Genomic DNA, 22,266 nt, shown 5'->3' with positions numbered 1-22,266 from the left:
CTGCATTTTCATAGCACAGTATTCCAGCTGCACAAGAATATCCTGCATTAAACCAGAAGGAGGAAAAGCGAGGAACCTTGAAAAACAGTTTAGGATCATGCTGGATCCAAACCTTATCTACTCCATTTTCCATTTCAAAGCAAACTTCAGCACTAAAAAACAGATAATGATTCAGATACTTAAAGCTTGCAGTGAGGCAACACAGGTGCTTATTCAACTATTTTGTGATTAGTTGGAGGTGCAACCATTTTCTCCAATAACATAGATCAGTTTCTACCTACCCAGCAATTATTCTGCCATTTCTAACCACTTTTGTTTATACTGCATACAGCTTAGCCATGTTTGCATTGATGCATACTGGGAAAATCTGTGCAGCCATCCCTAAGCACCCTCATTAGGAGCAGCATGGAAGGGAGAAGGAACGGGCGAAGAGAAGGAAAACAGGAGAACACCATGAAGCTGTATGTGCTATAGATCGCAAATGGGTAATGCGCCTTGGCACACCGCATCTCATGGAAACTGCAGGAGACTTGCCAGCCAGAATGGTTGTTGGAAGAAGAGGGTTAAAAAGTGTTCTGCCCTCTGCAAAAAAAAGGACTCACCAACTCCCCATCTTTTTCAAATTAGTGGTGGGCGATATTGTGTAACAACAAAAGGGGAAAGAAAAGAGATTTTGTCCATGATGATGTACCTGTGTGGCACAGGATGAGCATGTCCTGCAACCCAGTTGGCAGAACCAGTGTTAGTACTGCAGGTGGGCTGAACTCTGTTCTGCAGGAAGCACTAATCCCACCCAAGGCTTCGCCTGGCTGCGTGGCAATGGGCTGTAGATTTCAACGGTGAGGTAATTGGGGCACAAGGCATCTGCTTTATAAACAACACAGGTTCTGTGGCACAGCTCAAACCTGGAAGAGGCTGCTGAGGTTTGTCCCACCCAAACAAGTTTTATACATCTTTTTGTACCAAGAGAAGGGAAGATAGAAAGAAGGTGAGTTTTCCTTCCCTTACAATAGGGCATGCTGCATCTTGTCACAGACAAAAGCACTTGACGTTACACCTGGGAGGGGATGGATGTGACCACACACGTTTTACCCTCCTGCCCCATGCTTTCAAAAAGAGAATATTTTAGTCAGTACTTTTAAAAAAGAATTGAAGGGTATCCCCCACAGACACATCTTAATTGATACACTAGAAGAAAAAAAAATTTAGCATCATGTATTTTGATGTAGTTGAAAAGGAACTGGAAAGTAATGGAAGGCTGTCAGATAACTTTTGTACATAAGCCAAGCCCACTTGCCTCACTGCTCCCCTACCACTCAGCATTTATACTGACTGATAGGAAAAGTCCCTCTGTGTTTCCCCTTGGGGAAACTAAAATTTTATTTTATCTTTTTTAAATCAACTACTTTCAAGTCCTTTTTCATTATGACATTCCTGCAACACCTGCACCAGCTGTATGGGATTACAATCAAACACTAATTTTGTTCCATTTATTTTCCTTATAATTTTAAAAAGCCATACTTAAAGGGGATAGGAAAAAGATTTTGCTGCAGCTGGCCCTGTATTTTGAGCATGGCCTGCAGCAATCAGCCATGTGACACTGATTTCTTACCACCTCATCCATCCCACTCTCAGGGCCTCATCCACAATTGCTTTCACAAGGGTAAAGAATTTGGGATGGTAGCAAGCAAAACTCAGGTCATTTGCATAGCAGATTTCTAATCTAATTTTCCTAAAGTCACATGACCTTTCTGGACTAAGGCATATTTTGTTAGTATAAAGAAATTAAGAAATGTCAAAATGTATTAAAGCCCTTTCGTGTTAGTTAGACTACTTCTGATTGACTTTCACAGAGGTGAGTGAAAAGATCAGAGTACCTTCATCCGTGCATGTCTTTGGAGGAGCACCCATTCCCACTGTACTTTGTGATGCTTCCTTATTTTACAGTTCTTCTTTACAATAGCCACCAATGCCAGTGAAAAACTTTCTTTTAGAAAAACATCAACAAAGAGGAATTTTCAAAAATTGTGTTTCACTACTGAAGTATACTTGTTTCAGAAAAATTTACACACACACACTCTCATAACTCCAAAACCATCTGAGTAGCAGGTTGTAACAAAGACAGAACTATAGTAATATGGCTGAAGTCTGTCTTTCTGTATGAAAACACAAACAGCTGCACACTTACTCCAAAATCAAAATCACAGACACGTCAGTGTCCAATTGTTTGTATTTTCTGTAAGATCAGATCAAAGGCATCTTATTCAACCAGCACAGAATTTTTAGTTGCCTGCATTACATCAGAATTGCATAAACATTCAGACTACTGGAAAATTTGCCACTTTGACTAATCAAGCGTATTATCACAGACCTAACGGATGACCCACGGAGAACCCCTCATTCCCCTTATACAGGAGCATTCTGTGCATCAAGCAAGCCCCAAAATTCATGTTCTTAAATATCAAAATAGTCTTCTTTAAGATGCTGAAGCTTTAATTTAACTCCTCACAGCCCCAAGACCCCTTTAAGATAAATGATTTTATATTAGCAGTGAAGGTGTTAGAGATTTACAAAGTCAGTAAGAATTCATAACTTATGCATTTTAATCATTCATAGCCACTGTATTTGATTTACCCCACAATTTCCATCAGAAAATGAAAAAGTTTTGAAGAATGAGTTATTCTCAGTGTAAATCTCCAACAAGGCTCTGTCAATCATGTTAGTTCTTTCCCCGTTAGTTTCTCCTGCCTCCCGATTGAAACTAAACAACCAGTTTAATTACTTCATTACATAATGACTTCTTACCTTAAAAGGTTGCAAATATATGGAAAGCTAAACTAACACACAGCAATTCTCCATGGAATAGAGGTAACCATTATAAACATCAGTATAGCCCGTGAAGATCAATGATATTCATAGTTCTCTCTACCCTAACACCTTTACAAACGGCTATATATATGCACCCACACAAGAGGCAAATAAACAATTCCATACTCAAATATAATATTTGCTTGCCACAAATTGTACATTCCCTCTGCCGTATTAGAATAACAACTTGTGGGAAGCTACCATTCCAGAAATTATAGCTTAAAAAGAAGTTTCAGTGTTGAACATTTGTTGGGAAGACTAAGCATCTGATAGTTTTGCTGGCAAGTTTTATTTATTAATTTCCAGTGTGTTGAGCAGCTCTTTGTACCTTTGTTCAACTACAGGGAAAGAACTGTTTAGTTTACAGCACAGTTTTATATGCAAATTATATTCAGTAGACTCTCTACTCATCATAAGTGTCAACAGGAAAAAAAAAATGACAAATTTAAGACTGTTGAGATTTTTCATAAACTTTGAAGGAACGCTGAAATTACAAAGCACACCTAACTCACTGTAAAGCATTTTCTCTAAGCATGTGCCAAATCATGTATATTAAAGGATTTTTTTTCCTAAATCTACTATGACACTTTATACTCCATTTTCCATTTCTGAATACTTGTGACAATTAAAAAAGTCCTGCCTTTTGCATACAGTCAAACTTACTGCTTATACAGTCAAACTTACTGTTTGCTTAGCTGTCCCAGAAATGAATCTTGTTTCCACTCTGTGGAAACATTTCATTAGATTTAGTAGCACTGGAGAAAAAGCAAGCTTTCACCCCCACACAAATCAAAATTCAGGAGGAAATTCAGAGTTCAAAATGAAGAGGTATTTTACTGCCAATAGGGGAAAAAAAGTCTAAACAAATCAACCAGCTGTTGCACTAACAACATCAAATAAAGAAATTGTGGAGCTTTATCAATAATGCATGGCTGCGCACAGACAATTTATAGCTGTTTTCCATCACTGGGTATTGTGTAGTACTAAATTAAGTCTACAAAATTCAAGGACAGTCCACCCACACAGCTACTGTAAGCCAGCCAGGCCACTTTGAATAAACATTTTAAAGGCATAAAGTGAGTTTTATTAGCATGCTGAGCCACAGTTCCTAGTGGACAAAGCAGATCCTTTGAAAAAGTAAAAGTACATTTAGCAGAAGGAGAGATGAGTTACTCTTGTGCCTTACATGCAGAGAAATAGCAAAAATGGGGAAAAAAAAAGTATATACAACAACTCAAATGCCTGGTTTTATTAAGATTAAAAAATGAAGCAAGAGAATTTATTTGCTATACTAGAGATTGATTGTCAGTCTCAGAAAATCCTGAGAGGTGCTGAACTGGTCAGGTTCTGCCAGCAAAAGAGCTAAAAACCAAAGATGGTTTTGACGGGTTTTGTTTACATTTAGGTAGCACCAAAGATGAATAGACTTATTTTTTAATCCTTCACAAGTCATATAAATCAGAAAAGCACACACATGACTTTCATCAAGATAAAGAACTAGTTATCGTACTGAAATCACCTCAGCAACATTTATGGCACCAGTAAACAAGCGAGAGGTTGCAGCCCCTCTGCAGGCCATATGAACCAAGAGATGGTGTGCCACACGCTGGCTGCTTTTGGTTAGTCCCACCTCTTCCTACCACAGCAGTCCCAGCACTTCAGTGCCTGAAACACAAGAAAGCATCAAGGAACTTGGTGTGCGCAAGCTGGCCACCAGCAGCAAATGGATGAAGATGCCAAGTCTGCACATCCCACAGTTTTACCCAGGATCTGCTCCAGCAGTGGCTGGTGGACACTTGGCCCTCCCCGAGCTTGGTTTTGGGTATAACCAGCCACAACGTGGATGGCAGCACCACCAGGAGGTGGGTTTGGGTCACGTTGCATCTTCTACTGCTGTTTCTTTTACAAAGTCACACTGCCTAGCTTCCCTCTAAAAAAAAATATTGGTAAATATGAGGTTTGTGACAGCCTTTGTACAACCAGAGCATCACTCCAGGCAGGATCCTCCAGGTTTCTCTAGCAACTGGCATGCCAAGATGACATCCATGCCTGGAAAAACTACTTTCGTACAATGTGGGAAGGTGGAGGTTGTAACACAGTATGGCCAGGCAGCTTGATGGCTTTGTGGCATACTTAAGCACGAGCACAACTAAGAGCAGGAAGGATACAAGAGACAAGTCCTAAGCCACATCTGTTGTAAGTTGGTCAAGTGGAAATATCTGGCCAAATAAAAAAAAATGACTGCATTTATTGTGCAAATGTGAAGAAAAAAAAAAAACAAACCAACTCTGATCAGTGGTACATGGATTTGCAGGCACCTTTAATTTTCTAGTAAAGGTGTATACTGCAGTATAGTAAAGCTTAACTTCGCTTACAATAAGCATGCTTTCTCAAAAATCTGATCCCCTTTGCAGGTGCAAGTATTTCATGGACCTCTGAAGCCAACTAATCAGTGTGTAAAACTGATCAAACTGCTCCAATAAGCCCAGAAAATTCAGAAAGTGAAGAGCCACACTTAACTATATCTTCTCACTACACTGCTGTGCTAGGGCAACCAACCACCAGCCTTTGGTGAAGCTGCTTCACCCCTGTGAAAGCAGAATCTGTCTGCTCTGTCCTACAGGCAGAAGCTATCCCAGATGAAGTTGAACTGAAATCTAGTCATGCTCTTTATAAAATCTTTAAGATTTTTAGGATAAGCAGAAGTTCAAAAAACCTACAGCTTAAGACTTAGTTAGGGAAAAGAACTGCTGGGTATTTGTATTTTAATCTGCCAGAAGTGCAAGGTTTTCTTCAGAGTGTTGGCTGGAGTCTTTTTCCATTTAATAGCTTGAGTTTCTGCTGTGAAAAGTGAAACTGCTGAAGTCTAAGACTGCAGTAAAATCCTTGGCTAAATCAAGGCTACAAGGAAACAGCCTTGAGAAATCCCAGACAACTCTACCAAAGCAACTTTGGCTCTATAAATTTAAATTAATTTTAGTAAGGCTGTTACTCATCTCACATTGCCAAAGTCTGTGATCCAATTAGAAGTGCACTGCTTTAATGACCTGCACAGGGGTCACATTTGGTGAAGTTCAAAGACATACAAAAATGTTCTCGGGCCCTCTCCATGGAGTGTTTCACTCCAGTTGGATGCTGGCTTCGTAACTCATAGGCAAAAAGCACTGAGGTGGTTATGCTGGCATTTCAAAGTAGCAGTTATCTGTACAAATGCAAAATGGCATGCCTTGATGCCTTGAGTTTGAGTGAGTGTTGTGATTTTTGGGTAGCAGGGGAGGGGGCTACAGTGGTGGCCCCTGTGAGAAGCCTCTCGAAGCTCCCCTGGCTCCAAGTTGGCCCCAGCTCTGCACCAAGGCTGAGCCAATTGGCAGCACCTCTGCGATAATGGATTTAAGAAGGGATCTGGGAGGAGGAGTTGGACTTGTGAGGAGGAGTTGCGACATCAGCATGAACACCAGGGTCAGTGGATGAACAGAGGAAGAAAGGAGGGGGGAGGTGTGCCGGAGCAGAGACACACACCCCACCCCTCCCACCCCACCCCATATCCTGTGGTGAGACAGTGGGGCAGCCCCCGCTACCACCCATGGAGGTCTGTGGTGGAGCAGACAGTGATAAACAGCCTGTGAGAGGTCTCACAGAGCAGATTAAGGTGGCTGTGCCCAAAGGCAGCTGGGACCCTACAGGAAGAAGCAGCCCCCGCTGTTGTAGTTCAGCGCGGGGAGGATTGCAGCTTGCAGGGGTGTCCCATGCCAGAGCAGCTCAGGAAGGGCTGCAGCCTGTGGGAAGGACTCCAGTTGGAGAAAAGTTGTGGAGGACTGTCTTGTGAGAAGGGACCATGCTGGAGCAGGGGGAAGAAGTTCCAGAAGTTCCCCTCTCCCTGACATGGAAGAAGAAGCAGCACTGACTGCACCCCCCAATTCCCTGCCCGTTGTGGGGAGGAGGTAGAGATACTGGGAGCAGAGCTGAGCCCAGGAAGAAGGGAGGGGTGGGGGGAAGGTGTTTCAATACGTGGTAATGCTTCTCACTGTCCTACTCTGATTGTTAAGTGTTGTTGTTATTAGTGCCTATAATAAATTTATGTTCTTTTTTCCTTCCCCTAATGAGCCTGCCTTTTGCTTGTGACCATAATGGGTGATTTATCCCTCCATGTCTTATCTCGAATCCCAAGCCTTGGCTTATTTTCCCCTTCTCAGCACTGGGTGGGCAGGGGGAAGTGAGCAGCTGTGTGATGCTCAGTTGCTCTCTGAGCTCAAACCATGACACTTGAGCACAATGGAATGCTATTGTGTTATATGCAATCATGAGCACACACAATCACACACTGTATTTTATGGAGAGAAACTGAGCCCACTTCTCTGAATACCTGCTAGATTAGTGGCCCTAGTGTATAGAGGTTTAATTTGCAGTACCTCTCTACTGTGTGTAGTGACAGCTATTGCCAGTAATACTTTCGTATCCTCTGCAACACCAAGTTACAGCCCAGCACTACTCAAATGTACAGCCAGAGTTTGCTATGCCACTCGGTGTAAGGCTATGCAAAGATACGCATGTATATAGGAGGACTTCAATTTAGAGCATCTGAGAAGCCCATCTCTTCATCCTGCTCTCTCCATAGCCACAGCCATGTGATGAGAGCTGACACAGGAGCTGAGCTTATGGTCCATTTCTTAGCTGTAAATGGTGCTCTTGTGCTTTCTGAAGAGCCACCCAGCAGCCAGCAAGAATCACTACTTTGGCTCCCTGGTAACAGATACAACTATGCTCTGGTTTTCCAGCCTTTCTGCAATCATAATCATCCCCTCTGTCTGCATGTGTTTCCTTACACCCTCCTCCCCCCTTCTCCCACCCCATACCTTGCATGGCCACTCACGCATGCCACTGTACATCCAGGCTGTGACTGCACTAGTTCACTGGCACCTGCCACAGTGTACTGGGCAGCCAGGCCTGGGGACCTGCAAGGGCAACCTGAGGGTCCCTCTGTGCACCTATCCACGTTTCCTCCGCTCAGAAGCCCATGCTTGGCTGAGGGTGCACACTTCTACAGCCGGGACATGGCTGTGGCACAGAGCCACACAGGAACTGGGACAAGCCTAGTTACAGTGATAATAAGTTTCCTTATTTAGCCTTTTCTAAGCGTTTCTCCTCCCTGCCAGCTACAGCCCTGCCTCGGGGCCCATAAGCAGTCGTGGCTGCTTTCCCCCACCTCCTGTTCAAAGCACTTCTTTGCTGCCAGAAAAGACAAAATTCAACTACAAATGCTTTTCCCAATGAAAGGAAGGAGCTCTAGAAGAGCAAAAGCCCCAGTACACCCAAGTGAAGAACAGCATTCTGCAGGGAGGGACAGGCACCACTCCTTGAGCAAGAACCCGGGCTCATTTGAAACGTGCTGGCATGAGGTCTGCACGGGAAGTGCAGGTAGGCTTCCCAGTTACGGCAGCTTGCCACAGGTGCATTGCAGCACCCTCTGCCCCCTCTCTGAACTGAGTTTTGCACAAGAAAGCCAAAGGGAGAGTCAGTGGAGTCTGGGTGCATGCACGTACACACACACAACCCGCTCCCCTCCCCCCATCAAAATTGCAAGTTCAGAGAGTAATAAAAAAAGGGAGATCTGCTCTTCCACACTTACTGAGTTTCAGAGTCTGGGAAAAAAAGCTGGTGCCCCACCATCTTTGGGATCACTAGATTCAATAGCCCTCTATCTGTCCCAACACCTGTCAGCAATCCAAGGCCACATCTGTAAGCAAAAGATTTACTTCATACTCAAAAGCCAAACTGTACCGCACTGCTTGGTTTCTCTTTGATTAAAGCGGTGAAAGCAGCCCAGGACAAGAGTTAATCTGCAGTGAGCTATCCCAAGTAGTCATAATGGCCAAGAGACTAAATCTTTGCTCTTCAAGAGGTGAGTTCAGTTTTAGGTGTGCCTTATCGCTCTACTGAACCTGCAGCATGTTGCAGTGCATGAGGTGAGCAGTGACCGTCACCAAAAGTAAATAAAAACAAGAGCCAGATGCCACTTCCAAGAGCATCTGTCAAACCTGAGGGAATCCAGGGGTCAGCAGAGAGAATCTTTACACATGGACTACTCATCTGGATTTCTTTTATTACACATTTAATTCAGGTCCTCCCTTTGGTGTTGTTCTTAACCCGATTTGTACCTTTTGTACCTTTGCACAGCAACATCTCACCCAGTCCCTGGTCACTGAAATGACTCTTCAGCAAGAGAAGACCATGCTGTGTAGGGCACTGCAAAAGCATACACTCCGTTGGTCCAGTCTGTGGCAGGTCTGCTGCACTGCTGGGAAAAAGCAGCAGCAGCACTACAGTGCAGTGGACAATCTAGCTACGAATCCAAAAGATGTGTAATTATTTAAAGACAGCAGCAGGTCTAGTCAAAGCAGCCTGGTCACTTTTCCAGCTACAGTTGCTTTTAGCTTCTTACCTGTATTTTTCCTGGTGAAGAATTTGTCTCAGCCTGACATCCCATAGGGACTGAAGACTAAATCCTTTTACTATTAAAACATTATTAACATATAGATGAAGGACTAAGGCATTCTAATGGAGAGGTATACAAGCACTTAAGAGTGTAGAATGGTAATTCAGGAAAAGAAACCAAGTTGTTTCTGCAATGCACCAGTTTTTACCTCACTGAAGTCACTGAATTTACTCATAACTAACAAATACCGATAGTTGAGTCCAGCCCAAGACTTCATGTTAGTATGGTTTATTACAGAACAGCAGGTGGGGCTGGGACAGTCTGTGGGACCATGTCTACCCTCTTCCCTCTGACCCCAACAAAAAAAAGTCACATCTTACCTTAAAATATCGTAACAGAAGTGCCAGTTCTCTGCTCTTCCTTTAGGCCCTTTTAAACATAAGAAATAATGCAGAAGATTCAGCTAGTTCAATGCTTCAGCATTTGACAGCATATTCAGGAACCTCAGAGTCATCCTACAAGAAGAGAAATGAAAAACACCAATTAGTCATTCTACATGTTGGGTAATATATCACATGCTTAAAACTGCTGATGCCTGGTAGAGGCTTGCTGCTACACAATAATGAAATTACCAACAATCACTAATATAAAAGGCCAAGTCATTTTTTGCTTCCAAGGTGAATCGCACAAGCAATATTTTGGTTACAGCATCCTGGAAAGAAAGCATGCATCTTGCAATAGCTAGGTCACTCTGCACTGCCTTCCCAATTTAAATCCTCTTTGTTCAAACAACAGTATGTGTGAATGCACAGGAACAAAGCTCCAGGCATGTCAGGATACACCAGCCATGCCAGTTACAGAAACACAACACTATGTGTTTAAGGAAAGGTAACCTGGTACTAGCTGGAACTGGGAAATGCAGCAGAAGCCTGTGCAAGCTAAGTTAGCAAGCGCTATATAAGCCAGAATGTTGGTGTTCATGAAAGACACATGGAAGTACTTTAGAGACTGCAGTAAAAGGGGAGACACCTATAGATTTTTTTGTCTCATTTCCCTGAATAGGCTTTTTAAAAAATTCTCATCTTGCAAGGACTCATTCATACTTTCAAGCCTTACTGAGTCAAGACAGTGCAACTGCAGCTAAATTCATGCTTCCACCACTACTGCACAAAAAACAGCTCTCTCCTCCACAGCAATTCAGCAAAGATGTTCTGTCACTAAGGTTTATACACTTGCTTTTCAGTTCTAACTCACTTGGCATGTCTAATCCCCCCAAACAAGCAAACTTCCCAAAACCACAGGCACACACACAGAGACAGCATTCCTCACACAGAGGCGTCCTGCCTCACAGCCACTCGCAGGTACAGTTCAAGTCAGCTGCACCTCGACACTGTGCTGATGTTGAATAGCTGCACAACAGTGCTGCTAGGACACCTGACAGCTATGGAGGGATGGGACAGCAGAACAATTTATCTATATCTAGCACGGTTAGTCAAGAGAGTTTTGAAGATTATTTTTGGGGAAAAGACACTTCTTATCCACGTTTTAAATTAAGTACTTCCCTACAGGTTTGGTATGAAAATACATGGTGACAATTCCAGTCAGTAAAACTACAGATGAGTACAAAGGAAGCATCCCAGGTAAGAATTAATAAATAAACTGGCACTGAAAGCATATAACCAACCAATTCTCTATGTATATATATTGTTCTAATCCTACACTGTTTAGAAATCCCTAAAACAGCCTCCTAAGGGTTAACTACCTTCACAAACTAAAATAACAAGTAGCATTTGAAGGGCAATTAAAAGGGTCTGTCTGTGGGAGATGGGGAGGGGGGGTTAAATTGGAGACTTTACACTCTGGAAAGATAAACCATAAATGTAACATCTGCTACAAAACGAGAAATCCAAAACCCCACACTTAGGTGAGCTTTAAAATAGTATTCAGTGCTCTCAAGTTATGCCAAGAAATGAGAGTCAATTTCTCCCTCCCTCTAACACTTCCCAAATACATTTAGTTATACTTTCAGTTATTTATATAAAACATGAGCTTCTTTACACTGCATGTTAGCTATTTATGATACCCTAAAAATGCTTTTCTTACATTTCAATGCGAGAGCATTCCAAGATGATTACAAGTATCTCCATTTACATAAGATTAAAAACTGTAATGCATTAGGAATCTTGAGATGACAGAAAACAAATTATATCCTTGGAGCTATATATGTGGAAATAACACAGTTGTATTTCTGTATAACCTCCTGCTCAAGGACACAACAAAACTGACTTTCAAACTCCTACTACCACAGCCAGCACACCACGACATGGTGTCAAGATCATTCAATTATTTCTCATGGGTTAATTTTGCTCCAACAGATGTCACCTGTGCACCTTGTACCACAGCTAGCATAAACTCTGTACCAGGTACTTGTGTAATTTGGCTGAATCGAGTGTTTATGCCCACACCTCATCCAGATCAGTTTGAAAGCACAGTAACTGTGCAACACCAAAGGCCAAGACTAGGACAAGGCTTGACGTCCAAGAAGTAGTGACAGCTTTGTGGGAGTTGCTCCTATTTCTCAGGGGACTGAATAAAAGTCAGAAATGCTTCAGGAGCTAAGATTTATCACATACCTTAACATTTTTCACACCAGATGGAAAGAATGCTTCAGTTTTGCTTTCTACCCTAAACAAATCACAGCAAACATACATATACCCACAGTCATCTGACTCCACACATCCATGACCAACCAAAACAAAAAATACGCTGCACACCCTTAAGGAGAGAACAAGCCACACCTAAAAGGTATTAACAAAAACAACAAACATTAGAAAACATTCTGGTATAATGGGGATTTAAAAATATATGTAACACTGTAAGCAACATTTTAATCTGTATAAAATGGATTTATGTATCTCATATCAAAAAGTAATTGTTCTTCTAATCTGCCTTGCAAATGGCAATCTAAATTAATTCCCAGGCAGAAAACTGACTCAGTGATTAGCGGAGTGCTAAGTAAGAAGCAAAGAGAAGCAAAAATTAAAACAAACACAGTAAAACAGTTAAGCAGAGATATTACATATACTAAGGGAGCACATTTGCTGATAAAAATGATATTTTTACAGGAAGCTTTAACCTTGATAACATTTTACATTTAAAAAGCTTGCTATGCAACAGGTATTAAATTCCTGAAGATGTGGTTTCACCATTTTTCGTAGGAACCTATGTAGTTTACAGCGTACTCCAGCTTGACAAGTTCTTCACAGGCAGGTAACACACATATTCCATCTTCTCCCATTTTCCATTTTAATATTGTTCAACACCTCCTCCCACACACTCCTCCAACACACCACCTCCCTCCAGCAGACAGCAGCCAGATTCACTTATCTAAAGAGGAATTTATGCTGGTCTGAAAAAACACCAGCCCCCTCAACTGCAAGACATGCCTGGATAACTTATTGAGATACGCCTCAGATGTTGCATCAAACACTTCAAAGTCAGTTAAAGATGCACTGCATAGCACCAGAAGGGTCGTTATATTCCTGCTGGGAAGGCCATGTTATTTTAAAATAAATTTGAATTTGAAGGTAACATCTCCAGTAGCAAAGACACTATCTTGTGGTGAATACATTCTAAATTTTTGGACAAAAAGCCTTTAAGTAGTTAAAAGCAATATTTAGTCTTGGTACACCTCACCAGCATAAGTTCTCATAATTGCTAAAGGAAATAACTAAAGCTATGTCTGCATGGCACAAAGCACCATGCTAATTAACCCTGCAGAGACACTAATTAATCTGGGCAGGGTGCCACGCTAACATGACTACTCTGCTGTCTCCGGAGTCTCCCCATGCCAATGTATCATGCCATTCAGTCACGCACACACCTACCCACCCCAAGCGTCTCTTTCACATGAAAGAAGTCTTACACCAAAGCTGAGCCCCCCATGGGGGTGGTGCTTCCTCTCAGAAGCTACCATGCAGATCTTTTTTATTTAAGCCTGTGACCTACAGCAGACAATACTAAGTTGTACATTGCACTAATTCTTAACAAATAGTAAAATAATTGACTGGTATTACTGAGCATCCTAGTGCTAGGAGGAACAACATGAGAGGGTGTATCCATGCACAGTCTCCTTGGCCCCAGCAGGGAAGGTCCAGGACAGCATCTCAGAGGAGCCATGTGTAATGGTAATGGTGACAGTCTGCCATTCACCTGTAGCAATTCACCCCACATTTTAGTTTCTCAAATGGTCTCAAAATAGAGCAAGGAGAGACCCTGTAGTGCTAGAGTAAATGTTTGCCAGTTAGTAGGTTCTAAATAGCAGATAATGATGTGGTTGTTAGCACATTAAAAAAAGTTCAATTGTTGCGAAAGCAATTTTCCTTTCAACCTTCTGGTGATAAAACAAGTTTTGGGCTAAAGCCAGAACATGCTTATCTGCTGTACCTGATGCCACCTCTTGGTACAGAAACCAGCTCTTCACGTACTGCAAATGGACTTTGAGCTTCCTGTGACTTGTTAAAACACCTGCCATAAGGAATAATTCATTCAGCAGTAGCTTGAAGTGCCTGACTCAATAGAAACTGTTTTTTGAGCAGCCAGAGAGCAATAGGGAAGGGGAGGATCTGACATACAATACAACCTGTGGCAGAACATTGCCTCATAGCCTGCCCAACAGCGCAGGATGGAAAGATGCAGAAGGGTCATTCAATGTGACACAAACAACCCAAAGTCAGGGAAAAGTGTTTCACTGCTGAGTACAACAGGCAATCTCAGACTCTGAACAGACCCTGTCCAGTCCCCTCTTCCTCCTCCCTACCAATCCACATCTAAAAACGAGGCATATCCAAGACAACCCTGTTCTTATGGCCTCCCTCAAGAAATGCAGACCTTCTGCAAAGCACAGCCCCATGAATTTATGCATGAGTTACTTTAGCATGGGGATTCACGTTGCCGGTAAATGGGATACACCAGCTCACAGAGAACCTGGCAGGCAAGGCTGACTTCTCACATTTCAGTCCGTTTGCACAGGCAGAGGTCGCAGCGTGAGAAAGGGCAGCTTCACCTTGGCCCAGGGTGCGCACTACAGCGGTCAGAAAGTGGTGACTGGTTTCAACAGCTAGGCTGCTTTTTGTGACAGAAGCACAGGGCAACTGTTAGTCTAGTATAAAGTGCACGGCACTGAGACAGGGAGAAACCACATCGAATAAGCACCATCAAATCCCTCCTTGAGCCCTTCGTGCTCTCAGAGTGGACGAGCACGCAGAAAAGCCTCTTAGGTCCAGCATGGATGATTCTTACACCACTGTAAAAAGCATAACTGTTAATTTAAGGGAAATTAAATTGCATTTGATAAGCAGGTGTTAAAGTAGCAGTTCTCACACTTATACCTAAAGTACATCGGTTCATGAAAAATTAAAAGGTGTCATAAAAGACATCTGTTACCTGATCACATTCAAAAACAGTAAGACTTTTTCACAGACATCTGGTACACATGTAAGTTTGAGACCAACTAATAAAAGGCGCTCTCCTTCAAACCTTTTTTTCTTTTTTTTTTGGACCCAAAGGCTGAGTGTGAATTATACGCAGTAAAAGTGAAAAAGTGACAATCTAGGTAACACTTCTGTCTCCAACCAACAAAAACTGCTCAAGATTGTGACAAAACAGTAAAACCCAGCAAGGCATACAAACAGGTGTGCTGAATCTTAACATCTTTAGCTGTCAAGTCAGGTGATATTGACTCACCATTCGCTGTATCTTCAGAGGCCAGATACATGTACAACTCCCTTCCCCAGCACCTTCCCTATACAAATTGTGGAGTTCACCATGGGCTTTCTGAATGGAGATCTTTGCTGGGCAGGACACGATACCATGACACGACCACCGCTGCAATGGAGATTTTTAGCTAGCAGACAGCAATCTGAGCTTTAACCATCAGTGGGCAAATTTCTGACAAGAAATGGCACAAATATCCACTCCAACAACTGAGGCTGCTGCCACAGATTCACTGGCCAGTGCTTTCTCTTAACCCATCTGCAGTGAAATCACTGCTCATGGACTTCATCACCCACGCACAGGTACTCATGCCCAGAGAGTAAGAGGAGGTAAAGTCATCAACACACCCAAGTTTTGATTGTGGGGACTTCTCTTCCCTTCTTTTTCACATGTCCCCTTCTGCAGGCAGATCTAATTCTGTGTCGTCTGTCTGCAACACTAAGTGCCAAAACTCAGCCCAGATTTAAAAACTTAATGTACTTCCTAGGGCTCTGAAGCTGGATGGGCTTTACAAGGCCTGTTTAGTTGAGATACTTGATGTTAGCCAAGGAATGAGGGGAGAAGTGGGTGTCACTACTGAAGCACTTGTGTGAAGTTACCTGAAAGCAGTAACCTGGAAGACTCTCAGCTACAGATCATCTTCATTTGACTTTTCTCAATACACCAGTTATATCCTGTACTACATCCCTTATCCAGTTATATCCTTTGCTTGTTCAGATTACCATATCATGAAAGCAACAACACACGATAGATCTGTGCTCGCTTCCTTAAGGAGATCAAAGATTAGGAAAGGGCACGAAGGTCATTCTTTTGTCTTGCAAAGTGGTGAATGAAACTGAACAGGACTATAAAATACTATCTTGCTTGCCTGGTTCCTAGGTCAGATGGCCTCCCACCTGCCTGTGGGACACAGGCTGCTCCTGATGAAAGCCACTTGATTACTCCTCTGGTCCCATCCAATCTGGGCAAGCAGAGGAAAGAAGGGAAAGGAGCCTACCAGGTTTTAAAAGGCAGAAGACACTTCACTAAGTAATCTTAATCTTCAAAATTAAGTTAAAGATACAGAGCAGATTGCCATTATCTCCAGAAACAGTGACTCAGCAACACTAATAACCTTGACGGACCCCAAAAGTTCTTAATTGCTAGATTTCAAGTAACAAAAGCAAACTTCCATAAAAACTCTACTCTTTCTTCATGCTATTTCCCCATCCTCATTGAAAATTAAAGCATTCCCCAGCTGTCAAGCATCACTACATATATCTTTATGGGTGTAATGCAGCTATAGCTAACAGCAATGAAATAGGAGTTGATTTGCTCTAGAACCACACCAAGAACCTGCATCTTAGGGAATGCATATCCCTCATATATCCATCTCTGTACCTAGGCCCAGAGGCAGAAGCTCCCCTTATGGGGACAGGCCACACGCCAAAACTTCGATTTGGCAGGAAAAAAGTCAAGAGGGCTCGTGTCCTCCTCTGGCACTGAGGCAAACCTTGGACCAGGTCACTTGGCTTTGCAGCTTGGGCTTTCCATTTGCACGTTACCTAGCTGCCTTTGGGATTTTCAAACAGATCTTACCACCACCTCCCTAGTCGTATTCCAGAGTTTATATTCCTAAGGGATGGGATTTTTGGAAGGGCTATGGTAGACCAGCCTCCAAAATCCAGCACTGTTTGGGAATGACCCTCAACGCCCACCACACACTCCTGCAATAGTTCTGACAAATTTCTGGTACTGAACCAAGATAAGAATAAGCCTCTGTCATATCTTCAGCCTAAAGCTTTGAAAACGCATTGAATTGATGAACCCCAAGCTGCACAGTGCTATTGGGTGGTATGCTTCTTGCTACATCAGGCTACAATGAGAAAGATCCTCTAATGTGTCAACATAGTCACATATCACTGAGGACCACTGTCATGGCAATATTGTTTCCCTTGTACAAATGGAAAAAAAAAATAGGACAGCTGTCTCATCAGGTGTTCCGAACAAATGACTTAAACACAAAAGCTAAAAATAAAGTAGTTCTGAATTTGCCTCCTGTGAAGCAAACTAATCCTGAATAACCACTGTGTGTCCTTGCAACTTCAAGAGCATCATGTTCTAGACCTGGCAATTCATTTTGGACAAGGGGCAGTAGACAAAAACAAGCATTTCCAGGGATTCAGTGACCAGGAAAATTAAGCAAACAAGCACATGGCCTTCAACAGAAAGGCCAAATTATTCTCCAGAGTCCCACCACTAACTTTTAAGAGAACAGCTTTCCCCAATTTCATTTCAAGCCCTATCACTCTAAGACACTTGTCTGCATCCCTCATAAATAAAGCAGAAGAGTAGCTGGTCCTAGAATAAACAAGAAAGACTAGCAAGGGGAATATAAGCACAAGGCATGCAGCACTGCTCAGAATATTGTTCTGTGTCGAAATTGTTAACATGGCTAGCATATTCATCAATGGCACAGATCAGAAACTCCACAAAAGAAGGCATACACAAATGGCAGTATTCTTGTGCCTTCTGCCAAAAAATATGTAGGGAGACTGCCATTACAACAGTAGTAGACTCTCTCTATATATATACACACACACAGAGAAACGTGTATATACATTAAACACCGGATTTTCAGGCTCCAGTTCATGGACATTAAGGTTGCAATCTAACAACCTAATCTCAAACTATATTGGGAGAAAACACAAATGTGAACTGTGTGATTTTCAGCATATGCTTCCCTCGAACAGCCAAAAGAATATAAAAATCACAAAAATCTCCTCTACCCACACAGACCATAAACATGAAGGTCAGAGAGCAAAGTGACCTCAGCCAATTCTGCCTGAAAAGTTGCAGGCTCTCTCTCCTTTGCAAGTGCAGCCAGCAGAAGGCAGGGGAGGGAGAGGATGGAGTGGAAAAGCAGATGAAAAAGCCAGCGCAAGCTTTGCAACACTGCTTTATCATGTCAGTCTGAAGGCTTGCAGGTACTCAGGGTCACTGCGGATGAAAAAAATCAACAACTTAATTGTTGTCCTGCCACGGCTTCTGCCCATCAGACTTTGATTTGTGCAGGACTGTCTGCGTTGTTGCAGCAGTTTGCAAACAGTTTGTCCACCAGAAAGAGATACAGACTGAGGGATTTCACACACACACGCACAAAGGCATACACACTCTGTAATACTTCCTCAACATTAAGTACAGCCATTCAAAACTAAATCACCACTTCAAGCCACAAGCACTCTCCCATTTAGACATATTTTAAACAGTCCATTAGATTGTAACACTGAAACCTGCTCAGTGATACAAAGTAGATCAGATTTCACTATTTCATGAAAAAGGAAAAAAAAAAAAGACTAAACTTACAGGGCTGTTAGTCCACCGCTTCTCTCTAGCACACTGTACATCACTGAACTGCAATGCCTGAAACGGTAACTTGACCTCTCTGGGAAGGTGGGCGGTATTATACAAGCTGAAACATTAGAAACATGCATAATTACGCTGGGTATTTGCCACACATTCTTTCATCCATGAACCAATATGAATGGAAAAGTCACACTGACACTCCAGCCTAGATAACGTCCAAAACATCAATTAAGAAGATTTTTCATGAGGCCCCGAGAGAACTAGATTTTTAGAGCAGGAGAAATTTTCTTTGGACTTAAGCTGTGCATGTGTTACAAAGGCGAAATGACAGTGCTGCCAGCTGAAAGCCAAGACAACAGTGGGCTAGACTAGAGATTTTCAGCTTTCTTGCCCACCACTGTGTCACTCTGTTCTCTGACCCCACACACCCGTTGCACCCCTTCATGCAGTACTGCTGAGGATGCCTGCCGGGGCACCCACTGCCTCCTGTCACTAATCACTCGCCTGTTCCTGCACCCTGACACCTGTACGGTGCCTGCTGGCTCCTCAGCACAGCCACGAACCTCTGTCAGACCAAGGCCCTTTTTAGCAGCAGTCCATCCAGAGAGCTGGTTGGGATGAAACACCATTGGAAGGACAACGGGGGCAAGGGAATGAAGAGACCACGTTTGCTCCTAGCTGCGCCGACAACCACAGCTCACATCACAGCTGCTTATGCTTGTGACAACATCCCCTTCACATCAAGTGTACAGAGTGCCCTCTGTGTGTAACCTTCTCTTCCCTTCAAGGAACGCAGCATTCACCTTTTGAGTTTTGGGTGGCACAACCAGAAGACAATGAAACACTGCAAGCCGATATTCACAGCCAGGAGCCTAACAAAACACAACATTTTCAGAACTTTTTAAAGCTAGAAGACAGCACCAACTGCAATTTTTTTCTTAACAGGGAGAAAATGCTGTTCCCAAAGACAGAACTGTGCATACGTGTCTAACTACAGTCTTCTCCTGTTACACTAAGTTACCCTATTCCTCAAACTCAAGACGTAGCCACACTCGTAACCAAGTGAGATGCAGCAACGTCTATAGTTGCTGTGATCCCAGTTGCTCCTCAACTTATTTTGATACCATCATCCATGTGTTGCTGTTCTGGGCAACTAACTTGCCAGTCTCCTTTCCACAATTCAAGCATTCTTGATTCAGCCCATTTCATTGCTGCTGCTTGCCACAAATAGATGTGGCATAGAGGGTATTTATTTCAGCTAACTCCCCATGCAGTAGGGACAATGCATGTATCTGGAACACTGTTCCAGCAGAGACAAATGAATAATTCTAGAATAACTATTCTGTTTTGTACTTCAAGCAGCCCAGCTTCCTCTGCCTCTTCCCCTTCATTATAAACTTCCCAAATCTTTGAAGACCATAGTGATACATATAGTAAAGTATCTCTCAATACACGTGAATCAGATTTTGCAGTTTTCAAGATCTGTGTTTCCCCTTTATGCAGGATAAAGATATATGTCAGGGAACATGAGTTGCTACAACGACCATTCAGAAAGTGAAAACTCAAGTGAAATTTTTTTCCACGTGCATCTGAGATCTCATGATGGATCTGCAGTCAGTTAAAAGATAACAGAGCAACACTCTTGAGCGTTACCTAAAGTATCTATTCAGAATATCTGAGCTATGTGATGAAAATGCTCTGAGCTATGTGATGAAAATGCTCTAAGTCAAACAAAAGTGGTTTGTGGTGAAAAGAGGAAAACTGATGTGCATTCAGCACAGAAACTATTACAGAGCAAAGACCTGAGTTTGCATCACATCCTGATCAGAATCATTTAATTGTCACTATAAGAACAGGAATCTCTCAAGTTGTTTTCAGTATCTGCTTTTTCAGTAAACACAAGAGAAGGGAAAAGTCAACACTATAGTTTTAAGATTCCGATTTAGAATCCGTTTTGATAACAAGCTTTCCCAAGTCATTCTCCTGGGAAAGAGTTGTTGGAGCACAGAGCTAATTAGGGCTTGTCAGTTAAGCTCATTCTGCTGCTTTGTTCAGAAAACCTTGACACATAGCTTACCCATGGATAGACCTGGGGGCCTTTCACAAATATTTTGTATTCCACTGCAAGCTTAGGCACATTACATAAACATCTGGAGTACCCACTAGAAATGTAAACACCTCCCCCTCTGCCCTGCAGTGAGTGTCTTCATGACACTGTTTCATCAACAGTGACAGAAAGAAAACAATGTTATAGAGGGCTTCCATCCAAAAAATGTTGTAATCTATAGCTTGTCTCTACACACATGAGGCTTTGGGGGAAAAGGGAGGAGGGGAAATTCAGGTGCATAAACAAGTTTTCCAATCGTCCTTATCAGTGCTTAACTTCTGACAGAAAAAAAAGAAAGTGCCTTGTATGATTAAGAGACAGTTTCCAGAAGGGTTGGAGACTAAACTGCTCTGGGGCGGAGACGGCAGTGAGAATCAGGTATGTTCATCTTCTCCCTGAGGCACAGTCCAGTTTGGAAGTGCTCTGAGCATCCACAACCTAAGGGAATGCCAAGTCATCCTGGCGTACTCCAACACCACAGCAGACCCAGAGCATAGAGGAAACCACAGACACAGCACAAAACATGGGCATCTACCAAAGCTCCCGGGTGTGTTGACCATGCCAGGGCCCACAGTTAATAAATCAGCTGCTCACAATGCAGCAGATACTTTGAAACCACATTTCACAGTGTAGCGGGATTGGACCCAAGAAGTTACCTGTTGTGTGAGCCAAGCTATAAGGAGGGAAAGGCTCACAGGTCTCTGAGATGCTTTGCCCAAAGCCCTAAAACAGCAACGTTAGCACCTTCAGCTTAGACTGCAAAGATGCCTGCAGAATTGCAGCTATCAAGCCTAACCACTGGGCAATTTTATTCTTCTAACATGTAGAGAAGCTGTACCTTACTGTACATTTCAGCAACTGCATAACAGACACAGCTTAATTACCTCAAAACGTTCCCTTCTCAAAACCAGGTAAACCAAGTCTTCCTCTTCACTGCTTCTCCACAGGAGAGCCCTGAAAGCTTCTGGTGAGAAAGGCAGTAGCAAACAACCAGTGATATAAACTATCATTCATGTTTTATTCCAATGACTAATAATTACATGGTTTAAAAATGCACAAAATTTGTTAAACGACGGAAACTGTCCTTAACAACTGGATGCTCTGAGATCACATTTCAAAGCACTATCATTCTATTAATCTTTCTGGGAAAACCAGCATAGATATTCTGCTTCAATGTGATTAACACAGGAATTCCAGCCTCTCCATTGTGACCTTCCACAGAAACCTCTGGGGTCAAGAGTAGCAGCTTGTATGTGTTGTGCTACAATGGTAATATATCTGTACTATCAACAAAAGCCTTCTGTAACAATAGGACCAACAAGCTTCTGTGGCACGGGGAGGGGAGGGGGAGGACACTGAGGGAAGGGTTATATATATACACTCTAAGACTGCCATAAAACAGCTTCTACATAACCTTCAGAGAAAAGTTTTTCCTCTAAAGGTAGTTGCAGAAATTTCATTTTTGCTATGTGGTTCGGAAAAGGTTTATAGGTTTACTTCCATGTTTTACTCTCAACAGATACCTACACCCTATCAAAACAGAAACAAATAAGACTGCTTTCTTAGAGCAATGGCTAATGAAGTCAAGAGAAATGCTAATTCTTGATCTGACAGTGAAGTGCTAGGCAGAGAGAGGGAAGGTTTGGGGGAAAGATGCTGGGGTTTTTTCCCCTTAAGTCACATCTCAGTAAAACCTTGGTGAAACCTGATGAACACAAGCAAACCTGCAACCTGCAGC

General features: G+C 42.6%; 1 protein-coding gene across 2 annotated transcripts in view; it reads right to left on the bottom strand.

The window, feature by feature from the left end:
• The window catches only part of KANK1 (KN motif and ankyrin repeat domains 1), a 130,693-nt gene that overhangs the window by 87,494 nt on the left and 20,933 nt on the right, over positions 1-22,266 (bottom strand). Inside the window, exons 1-2 of one of the 2 annotated variants that reach the window (XM_032981919.2) lie at positions 18,422-18,514; positions 9,682-9,816 (exon numbers count right to left, since the gene is read on the bottom strand). The gene's annotated coding sequence lies outside the window, so the exon portion shown is untranslated. Of the gene's footprint in view, positions 1-9,681; positions 9,817-18,421; positions 18,515-22,266 lie in introns of those variants that run through there. The other variant, XM_032981918.2, reaches the window with a different exon arrangement.

This window comes from Tyto alba, unplaced genomic scaffold (genome assembly GCF_018691265.1).
Source record: "Tyto alba isolate M040663 unplaced genomic scaffold, T.alba_DEE_v4.0 Super-Scaffold_42, whole genome shotgun sequence".
NCBI lineage: Eukaryota > Metazoa > Chordata > Aves > Strigiformes > Tytonidae > Tyto > Tyto alba.
The sequence above is the reverse complement of the archived record's forward strand: the minus strand, read 5'-3'. Positions and strand labels throughout refer to the sequence as shown.